The sequence below is a fragment of the Tamandua tetradactyla genome, chromosome 21, assembly GCF_023851605.1.
Source record: "Tamandua tetradactyla isolate mTamTet1 chromosome 21, mTamTet1.pri, whole genome shotgun sequence".
NCBI classification, from domain to species: domain Eukaryota; kingdom Metazoa; phylum Chordata; class Mammalia; order Pilosa; family Myrmecophagidae; genus Tamandua; species Tamandua tetradactyla.
The window spans coordinates 1,090,266-1,100,643 of NC_135347.1; the positions used below are offsets into that span (position 1 = coordinate 1,090,266).

The 10,378-nt window shown below is 41.9% G+C and overlaps 1 pseudogene; it reads right to left on the reverse strand.

The window, feature by feature from the left end:
- Nucleotides 1-779: 779 nt before the first annotated feature.
- LOC143665402 (WASP homolog-associated protein with actin, membranes and microtubules pseudogene) lies at nucleotides 780-9,465 on the reverse strand (annotated as a pseudogene).
- Between the last annotated feature and the right edge of the window lie 913 nt (nucleotides 9,466-10,378).

A 10,378-nucleotide genomic window follows, 5' to 3' on the forward strand; every position in this document is an offset into this window, starting at 1 on the left:
TCTTGTTACCTGGTCTCTCACTGCATTTGTAAAAGGGAGGTGTAGACTTTCTAGTCCTACCCATATAAAATAAATCAGGAAAAAATTCTAATTTCCTTCCTATATATGAACCTTTAATTTAAGGTAATTCTCCTGGGACTGAGCACAAGGGCAGTTTTCCTAGCAGGAAAAGATTCTTTTTTGTTACTTGCCTGCCTCCTGCCCTCTCTGAAGTCCAAACAGAGGGCACAATACTGAATATTATTAAGGAAGTCATGTCTTTTTTTGCATTATAAGTAGTCCTTTATCATAAGTTATAGTGTTTAATGCACAAAATAAATTTCATTTAAAATAGTTATAATAGTTCCCGATACAAGCAATTTATTCTGATTACTGCTAAAATGATGTGCACACTCAGGCCTTTACATCGGAAGAGTGCACATTCCACACGCACACTGAAGGGCAGTGTCAGCACTCTACTATCAGTGTAGTTTGCCATAGTAATGCAAACGTTTTCCAGACTCTGGGAATAACTAGATTGTCCATGGTCAAAATTAAATATTGTTCTCCGATGCCAGCAATACTTGTTGAGGTTCTTTACAACCCTGACTGGTTGGGGATGTAAAAGGCACTGCCTCTCTGACTTCCTGCCAGACTTTAAGAGCCACGGGCACTGAATACAGGGCACAACGTCACACCCTAAACCCCGCCGGTCTCTGCCTGCCAAGTGGCCAGTCCAGCAGCCCCGTCCCACGTGGGTCCCCGTCACCCAGTCCAGCAGCCCCGTCCCAGCTGGGCCCCTATTGCCCCATCGCAGTGCAGCGCAGCCCACCTTTGCCCAGGGGGGACTCGGTGGTCCCCTCGCCGCGACCCGCCGGGGCTGTGCGCTCCGTGCTGGGAGCCGCAGACACACCCTTGACTCTCCGGGGGGGGGGGGGGGGGGGCGCGTGCTGCTCCTCTCAAGGTCGCTGGACGGCGGCCTCCCCTATGGGCCAGGTGCATTTGCCCTTGGTTCTTGCTGGGGAAGGAGGGGGTGGCGCTGGGCATGCCCGCTTTCCCTAGAGGGTCTCGCCGCGCCTAATGAGGCCAAGATGTCACTGATTCTGGGCATTTAAAACTTTCAGAGAACACAACAGGCACTCTCACTGCCCTCCCCTCTCTAGGTGGGACAGGACTCCCAGGGGTGTGGACCTTCCTGGCAACATGGGAATGAGCCGAGACTCAGCATCAAGGGATTGAGAAAACCTTCTCAACCAAAAGGGGGAAGAGTGAAATGAGACAAAATAAAGTATCAATGGCTGAGAGATTCCAAACAGAGTCGAGAGGTTATCCTGGAGGTTATTCTTACCCATTAAGTTGATATCACCTTGTTATTCAAGATGTAATGGAGAGACTGGAGGGAGCTGCCTGAAAATGTAGAGCTGTGTTCTAGTAGCCATGTTTCTTGATGATGATTGAATAATGATATAGCTTTCACAATATGACTGTGTGATTGTGAAAACCTTGTGTCTGATACTCCTTGAATCAATAGTATGGACAGATGAGTAAAAAATACAGATAAAAAAATAAACAAATAATAAGGGGAACAAATATTAAAATAGAGTAGATTGAAATACTAGTGATCAGTGAAAGGGAGTGGGTATAGAAAAAAATAGGAGAAACAGGTTAAAATAAATTGGGTAGATGGAAATACTAGTGGTCAATGAAAGAGAGTGGTAAGGGGTATGGTATGTATGAGTTTTTTCTTTTTTCTTTTTCTGGAGTGATGCAAATGTTCTAAGAAATGATCATGGTGATGATACACAACTATGTGATGATATTGTGAGCCACTGGTTGTACACCAAGTATGGAATGTTCGTATGTTAAGAATGTTTGTGTTTGTATGTAGTTTTGTCAATAAAAATATTGAACATGAATAAATAAAACCTCCAGAGAGATCCATTTGATCTTTCAGCAGGTGTTCGCAGATGAGAGGAAGTGGCTGACCATTTTCTGAAGTCCTGAAGTATAAGTTCCAATGAGCAGCAGATTGAGAAGGAAAGGACAGAGCAGGCAGAGGGGGTGGGAGGGGGGCAGGGGCAGTGGACGAGGCGGTTGTGCAGGTGGTGACAACTCTTCACCGGACTTGGAGTGTGTCAGGTCCCCACCTGGAACAAAAATCTGGACACTTCTAGGACAGTCTTGACACTCAGGGGTTTTCATGTTACTATCTTTAGGTAAGGAGTACTTGTGGTGTTCCCAGATGATGCACCAATTGCTGACGAAGTCTGCAAAATTGGTGAGGATGCCTGTGGGGAAAAGCCACATGGTAGGTTTGGAGTCACAGGTTCTGAACAAGATGTTTTTAGTAAGGGCTGACCTGGACCTTTCTCTTTACATGCTCTCAGTGGTTGGAGTGTTTTTTGGCATTTTTGGTTTGTCCATTCTTTTATCGTTTGCTCCTCTTCTTTTATCTTGTTTCTTTTCATCTGAATGTTATGATGTTGATGAAAATATTTTATACTTTCTTCAGCCTGTTGCAATCTGAACCAATGACTCTCTGGGCTCACGTTCCTTTTGTTCCTGGGATAGGCTCTTCTGGCACAGATCCTGTCTCGTTTGCACTCCAGCCACTGGTCCTGCCTGCTGAGCTGTCACCTCCAGGTTTTTAACCTCAGCAGCCCCGCTACCCCATCAATGGCTTTAAGTTCTTTGAGACTTTCACATGTATTGTAATAGACAACTTCCTCCTCTTTCTCTTTTATAAGTCTTTTAATAGAGTCCAACTGTATAATAAACAGTATTTCTTCATATTTGAATATCTCAAATTTAACCTCATATATAGCTCTAATTGAATTTTGTAATACTGTATTTTTAATTAATCTACAGCATCTATATTTTTTCTTGATCTGGAAGTTCTTCCCTCTTTCCCTAAACTCCGGCTGTTTTGTGATGTAAATACAAGTCTTAAACACAACTCTCATGAGTTAGAGTCTCCTAAGCTAACATCAGCTTGAGTTTTTCTAACCTCGGAGTTTCAGAGGCCCATGCGGCCTGGCCAAATTTCTTCCCAGCCTGTTCCATTTGTTTCTGCATTCCTGCTCATGCTTTTACTGGTTCCTTAAAATAATGCACTTTGATATCTTGAATAGAGACTATACTTTCTTCAGCCCATTTTGTCCATTTCTGGGCTTTCTTTTGCAGAACAGTTATCCTTCTAGGACACAGAGCATCCCCACTGAAGGACTTTGAAATGCCAAGCTTACTGAGGTTGCAACGTCTTGCATATCCTTAACTGGCTGCAATAAATATTGGTAGAAGGTGGTTGCCAGAGTAACTGAGTCCACGTATGCTTCATCTTCCTTTTGATAGACTTTCCTTAGCCCTAGCCTGGTGTTGGGTTTTTCATGCCCTTTCAGAACCCTCTGTGCTGGTCCAGACCACGAGAAAGTGCAGCTGGTATTGCTCAGCTCGGCGATCAGGTTCTTGTGGAGCTGCGCCCAGCCCTCCAGGCTGTCAGGCAGTCTGGAGTGGGCACAGCGGGATGCAAAGCCCCATGCTGGGTGGCCCAGGTCTGCACCCCACCGCTCAGCTCATAACATCCTAAACCCACATTATCTACCTAATCTTATTTTCTTCAGCATCTCACATAACATAACTTGGTATTTAGCCAAAGCTATACGCTCGTTTCTCCAAGTAGTAATGATTCTGGATAAAAAGGCTCACCCAATGCATGCAAATGGCCAATTCCTGACACCCTGGGGTTTCAAAGAGAGAAAGAGTTTAATGCTACCTCCGAAGCAGGACGGCCGATGATCGAGCAACCCCAAAATCTGTTACCCTCAACTGCAGTAATTCTGATAATTTTATAGTTTCAAGAGATGGATGGCTTTAGGATATTGAGCATGATGGATAGAGATGAGGCGGTGAGAGATCATGTATCTAACTGTTGAGCACACACAGACTGATTGCATGCTTAGTCTTACATATGTGAGAGAATAGCAGCCTTAATGACGGTGGGGGTCATCTTTAGTATTAAAATGGACACTTAAAGGTTAAAGGCTAAGCCACTGTGCATGTTAGGTGGGCCAACTTGGGTTAGAACCAGCTTCCTGTATCAGAAAGCTTTGGAATTGGAGTGGGTTATGGGTTGACATAAGGTCCTTCATTAATAAATATTAGAGGCTGGTTAGTGACTATAAGACTAAGGTTAAAAAATTGGATCAAGGGGTACAAGCGAGGGTCAGTTGCAAGGTTTTGATAATCACAAAGGCACAAGATAATTGCTATGCAGTCATTATCAGAGATTGAGGCACTCTATGACAGTTCAGAGATTTCAGGTATTTCCCTCTGTCTAATATACCAGAAAATAAAAAAAGGAATATCCATATAATGATTCAGTAATCATCCCCTAAACCCTAACTTCTTGGTCACAGTTTCATTAATGTGAATCTCTGCTCCTAAGTCAATGAGTGGGGCACTTGGAGAGAGATTTTGTTCATTTCACATCACTGCATTATCATCATCACTTTGTTTTTTGATGTGTGTTGTCTCGCTGGTGGCTGGTTAGCTGATGGCTGGGGGTAAGCGGCGGTACTGAGTCAGTCACACAGACACAGAGCACACAGCACATGGCTCAGGAGACAACCCTCAGGGGAGAATGGAAGGCATCTGCTTTATTCAGGAAGTGCACAGGCTTATATAGGCTGGGAAGCATGCAGGGACACGTGTCGGGCTGGGATTGGTGGTCGTTGTTGCTAGGCTGGAGGGCAGATTACCGGGATTGGTCACCGTTGTTGCTAGGGCAGAGGGCAGATTTCTGGGGTTGGTCACCATTGTTGCTAAGGCGGAGGGCAGATTTCTGGGATTGGTCACCGTTGTTGCTAGGGCAGAGGGCAGATTTCTGGGATTGGTCACCGTTGTTGCCAGGGCAGAGGGCAGATTTCTGGGATTGGTCACCGTTGTTGCTAGGCTGGAGGGCAGATTACCAGGATTGGTCACCGTTGTTGCTAGGGCAGAGGGCAGATTTCTGGGACTGGTCACCGTTGTTGCTAGGGCAGAGGGCAGATTTCTGGGATTGGTCACCGTTGTTGCCAGGGCAGAGGGCAGATTTCTGGGATTGGTCACCATTGTTGCTAAGGCGGAGGGCAGATTTCGGGTCAGCCATTTTGTGTTGCCTTGCATCAGCCATGGTAGCCATGTTAGCAATATTTTATGGCTTCTCCAACAATAGCACTATTTTATGGTTTCTCCAACAGATGTGATCAGTATATTTATTTAAAAAATATTTTTATTGAGAAATTTTGACACATATTGTCCATACATGGTATACAATTGGTGGCTTATATATCACATTGTTGTGTATCCATCACCATGATAATTTTTAGAACATTTGCATCACTCCTGAAAAAGAAATAAAAAGACCAAAGAAAAAAATTTCATACATCCCATATCCTTTCCCCTTCTCTCTCATTGACCCACAGTATTTCTATCTACCCAATTTTTTATCCTTTATCCCCCTCTAATATTTATATATTTTTTATCCTTTTTTTTACTCATCTGTTCATAATCTGAATAAAAGGAACATCAGACACAAAGTTGTTTTCACAATCCCATGGTCACATTGTAAAAGCTATATAGTTATACAATTGTTTTCAAGAATCAAGGCTACTGGAACACAGCTCAAAAGTTTCAGGTACTTCATTCCAGCCATTCCAGCATACCATAAACTAAAAAGGGACATCTATATAATGCATAAGAATAACCTGTAGGATCACTCTCGACTCCGTTTGAAATCTCTCAGCCACTGAAACTTTGTTTCATTTCTGTTCCCTCTTTTGATCAAGAAGGCTTCCCTTCATTACTATTTTTAATTGATAATCACCAAATTACCATAAGGAATATGGCTCATGCCAGATGCTGAGAAGTGAGTTGCTTTTAGAAATTCAACTCTGAGAATCACAACCTCCACTTTATAAGTGCAGGTCAAAAAATGTTTTGAGAAATAAAATTTCAGTGGCTGAGAGATTTCAAACAGAGTAGAAGGGTTATCCTGGAGGTTATTCTTATGCATTATATAGATATTCCCTTTTAGCTTGTGGTGTACTGGAGTGACTGGGGGGAGTACCTGAAGCTGTTGAATTGTATTCCAGTAGCCTTGACTCTTGAAAATGGCTGTATAGCTATATAGCTTTTACAGTGTGACTGTGTGATTGTGAAAATCTTGTGTCTGATGCTCCTTTTACCTAGGGTATGGAAAAATGAGTAAAAAAACAAGGATAAAAATTAAATAAATAATGGGGGGGATAAAGGGCAAAAAATTGGGTAAATTGAAATACGAGTGGTCAATGAGAGGGAGGAGTAAGAGGTATGGGATATATGAGTGTTTTCTTTTTCTGGAATGATTCAAATGTTCAAAAATGATCACGGTGAAGAATGCACAAGCATGTGATGATATTGTGAGCTACTGATTGTATATTTTGGATGGACTGTTTGTGAAGATATCTCAGTAAAATATTATAAAAAAATGTTTTGAGAGACAAGTATAGTAAAGATGGTTTGGCATATTTTGAATGGTATTTTACAGGCTTACCCAAGACAAAGCAAACAAACAAAACAAACCAGTAACCATTGTATACTTGGCAGATAATTTCCCAGGGTTTACAGAGATCTCAGCAGAGACATTTTTTTCAGGCTATGGACCGGAAAGCTTTGTGTAGTGAAGTGCAAGAAAGGACATCATTCTCACATGCCCAAGCTGAGGGAAAAACCACGCTTGCACCCCACCCAGCAAGAATACCCCATTTGGTTAACTTTTCAGTAAACATTGATGTCTGTGATATGAAAGACTGCTCCAGTTGCAGTCCCAGGGGTCCAGCCCATTCCATGATTTATTATTGAAATCAAATATATGTGTGTGTGTGTGTGTGTGTGTGTATGTGTGTGAGTTGAAGGTGTGTGTGCATGTGGTGACTGTTCTATTCTCTGCAAATTCAGTCTGAGATTTACAAGATCTGGGATTTTAACATGTGGTAGTTGTTTTCTTGAATTACAAGAAAAAATTAAATTAAGTACAAATGGGTTATGGCTTTTATTAGATTTTATTCAAATAAAACCCTAAGATTTTGATACTAGACAAAGGTGGTGAATTGTCTGCCCAGTGCACTCAGATAACCGTTCCTGAGATATCGGGGTTTCAGAGAGAGGAATAGTTTATTGCTAGGTGTGAAACAGGAGACTACATGGTCCATAGGCCTAAAAATCTGTTTCTCCAGAGTCTACGGAGTTCACATTTCTTACAGATTCTAACAAGGAAAGATGAAGTCATTATAATTTCAATAAGGAGAATAAGCAAAAAGGAAGAGAGATAGAGTTATCATCCCAATAGCAAGTATAAGCAGAAAGAAGGGGAAAAAGAGTTATTAGTATCTGGATAGCAAGAATAGGCAGAAACAATTTACAAATGTAAAGGAGTGAAACTGCCTGGAACCAAATTAATGGGTTAGTTGTGAGCTGATTAAATTATTCCATTAGCACTAGAGGGTTGACTTTGTGATTAAAGGTTTCTAAAATTAAAAAAAAAAAAGAGGATAAAGGGAATACCAGCTTTTTACAATCACAAAGGCACAGGATAAAGGCTTTTGCAATCATTATCAGAGATCAGGGCAGCTGATGACAGTTCAGAAATTTCAGGTATTTCCTTCTGTCTGTTCTAATATACCAGAAAGTAAAAAGGAATATTTATATAATGATTCAGTAATCATAATCATCCCTTAAATCCTAACTTCTTGGTTACAGTTCTTGATCCTCTGCTGCTTGTGGAAAGAGTAAGACACGTGAAATGTTTTATGTAAGCAAAGACTGAGGCCCAGAAAGAGCCTAAGAAAACTGCGATCTGTGATTCAGAATCCAGGAAGCGGTAGAGAAATCCAAAGTGGGTGCTCTCGGTGCAGCGTGTGGGCGGGTGGACGGACATCGACACTTGGGTTTTCTCCACTGAATGGTTTCCTGGGACAGAAGACTCTGATTTGGATGATTTAGAAGCAATGTCGAACAGCAGTCATCATGAGAAAACCCAGGAAGTTTTTACCAGCCTTGGGAATCTTTTTTTTTATTGCAATTTTACTGCGATAGAGTCAGACACCAAATAATCCATCTAAAATATTATAATCGATGGTGCACAGTATCATTGCATAGTTGTGCATTCACCACCACAATCAATTTTAGAACATTTTCATTACTCCAAGAAAAACAAAGAAAAAGAAAAAAGAACACCCAAGCATTCCATATCCTTTATCCCCCCTATTATTTATATATCTATTTTTGGCTTTATTTTATTACTCATCTGCTCATATGCTGAATAAAGGGAGTGTCAGTCACACGTTTTTCATAATCACATGACTGTATGATGAAAGCTATATAGTTCTACAATCATTACCAAGAATCCAGTGTACTGGATTACAGTTCAACAGTTTCAGGTATTTCCTTCTAGTTATTCTAAATACACTAGAAACTGAAAAGGAATATTTATATAATGCATAAGAATAACCTGCAGGATAACCTCTTGACTCTATTTGAAATCTCTTAGCCACTGAAACGTTGTTTTGTTTCATTTCTTTCCTCACTTTTCATCAAGAAGGCATTGTTAATCCATGATGCCAGGGCCAGGCTCATCCCTGGGAGTCCTGTCCCATGTTGCTTGGGAGACTTGCACCCCTGGAAGTCATGTCCCATGTAGAGGGAGGGTAGTGAGTTTATTTGCAGCCTTGGGAATCTTGAACAATTTTACTCCTGGGACAATATAAGAAATTTTAAGTTTGGTCCTCTAAACTCCTGGGTGTAAGGTTCAAACGAGAAGTGATTTTGGCCCTTGATATTGTGGGTTCTGGGTGAATGGCTGCTGGCTGCACAAGTCCCCAGCCTTGCTAAGAATTAGACAAGAGTCAGTGTGCAATCAGAGGGCCAAGAGTTTCAGCACTGAACTCAAGAGCTTGGCTCAGAAAGCAAGTAGCAGATGGACCTGGTTCAGCCTTTGAATCCCTTTGGAGGGTTCTGGGAGCTTTTCTTCCCAGGGTTTCACTTCTCTTGCTCCTTCTCTGAAAAGGAAACTTTTTCTGGGAATGTTTATATTTAGTAAATAAATTTATGGTGTTGGGACATGTTTCCCAGCCTAATAAGAAATGTCTCATTCTCTCATAAAGGACTATTTAGCTGGTTTTCAGATTTTGGCCTCTGGGTCCTAACCTCTGACCCCCACAACCTACTCCACACCCTGACCCCCACATGACATGCCCCTGCGCCTTGCCTGTACACCAGCCTCCGTGCATCCACACCATCCTCCCATCCTCCCGCTGTGCCCTACCTGTGTGTCTCCCACACTGTGCCCTGCTTCTGCACCCCAAGGCCTGCCTGAGCAGCACCCTGCACCCATGACCCCTGCACCACACCTACCCAACCCCGCACCCTGCACCCCATGCTCACGGGCACCAGTGGAGCATCCTGATCCATGCCTACACCTGAATGGCAACCCATCACCGCAGTGTGGTGCCCCTACCCACACTCCACATCCATCATGCAAATACAGTGCTTTAGACGACTGAAGGAAATCAATGTCCAAAGTAACCCTATCAAGATATTTACATGCCTTAAGGGCAACAGAAGATCACTAACCATGTGAAGATGCAGGCAGATGTGGCCCAGCCTAATGACCAAATTAAAACACCACAGGAGACACAGACTTAGGAACAACTAATCAAAGATGTTCATATAACTTTCCTAAATACAATCAGTGGGATGGCTAATGACAAAGGAGATCAAGCAGACACTAGAAGAGCATAAAGAGGTATTTGATAGAATAAATAGAAAAATAGCAGATATCACAGAGATTAAAGATGCTGTGGAACCAATAAAAAACATACTAGAGACACATAGCAGATTTGAAGATGGAGGAAAAAGAATAAGTGAACTAGAAGACAGGACAACTGATTCAGAACACACAAAACAACAAATGATGAAAAAGATGGAAATATTCAAATTGGATCGCAAAGAAATGATAGACAAAACAAAGGGCACAAATATTAAGAATCATCAGTGTCCCAGAAGAAGAACAGAGGAGTAAAGGGCTAGGAAGATTAGTGGAGGAAATAATGGGGGAAAACTTCCCAACCCTTATAAAAGATATAAATATATAAATTGAAGATGCCCAACCAACTTCAAATAGGATAAATCCAAACAGGTCTTTCCCCAGACAAATACTAATTGGTCTGTCCAATGTTGAAGAGAAGCAGAAAATCCTGTAAGTGGCAAGAGAAGCTGGAAATCTACTACATACAAGGGAAACCACATGAGACTGAGTTCAGACTACTCAACTGGCACTATGCAGGCAAAAAGTATGATATATTTAAGATTTTGAAAGAGAAAG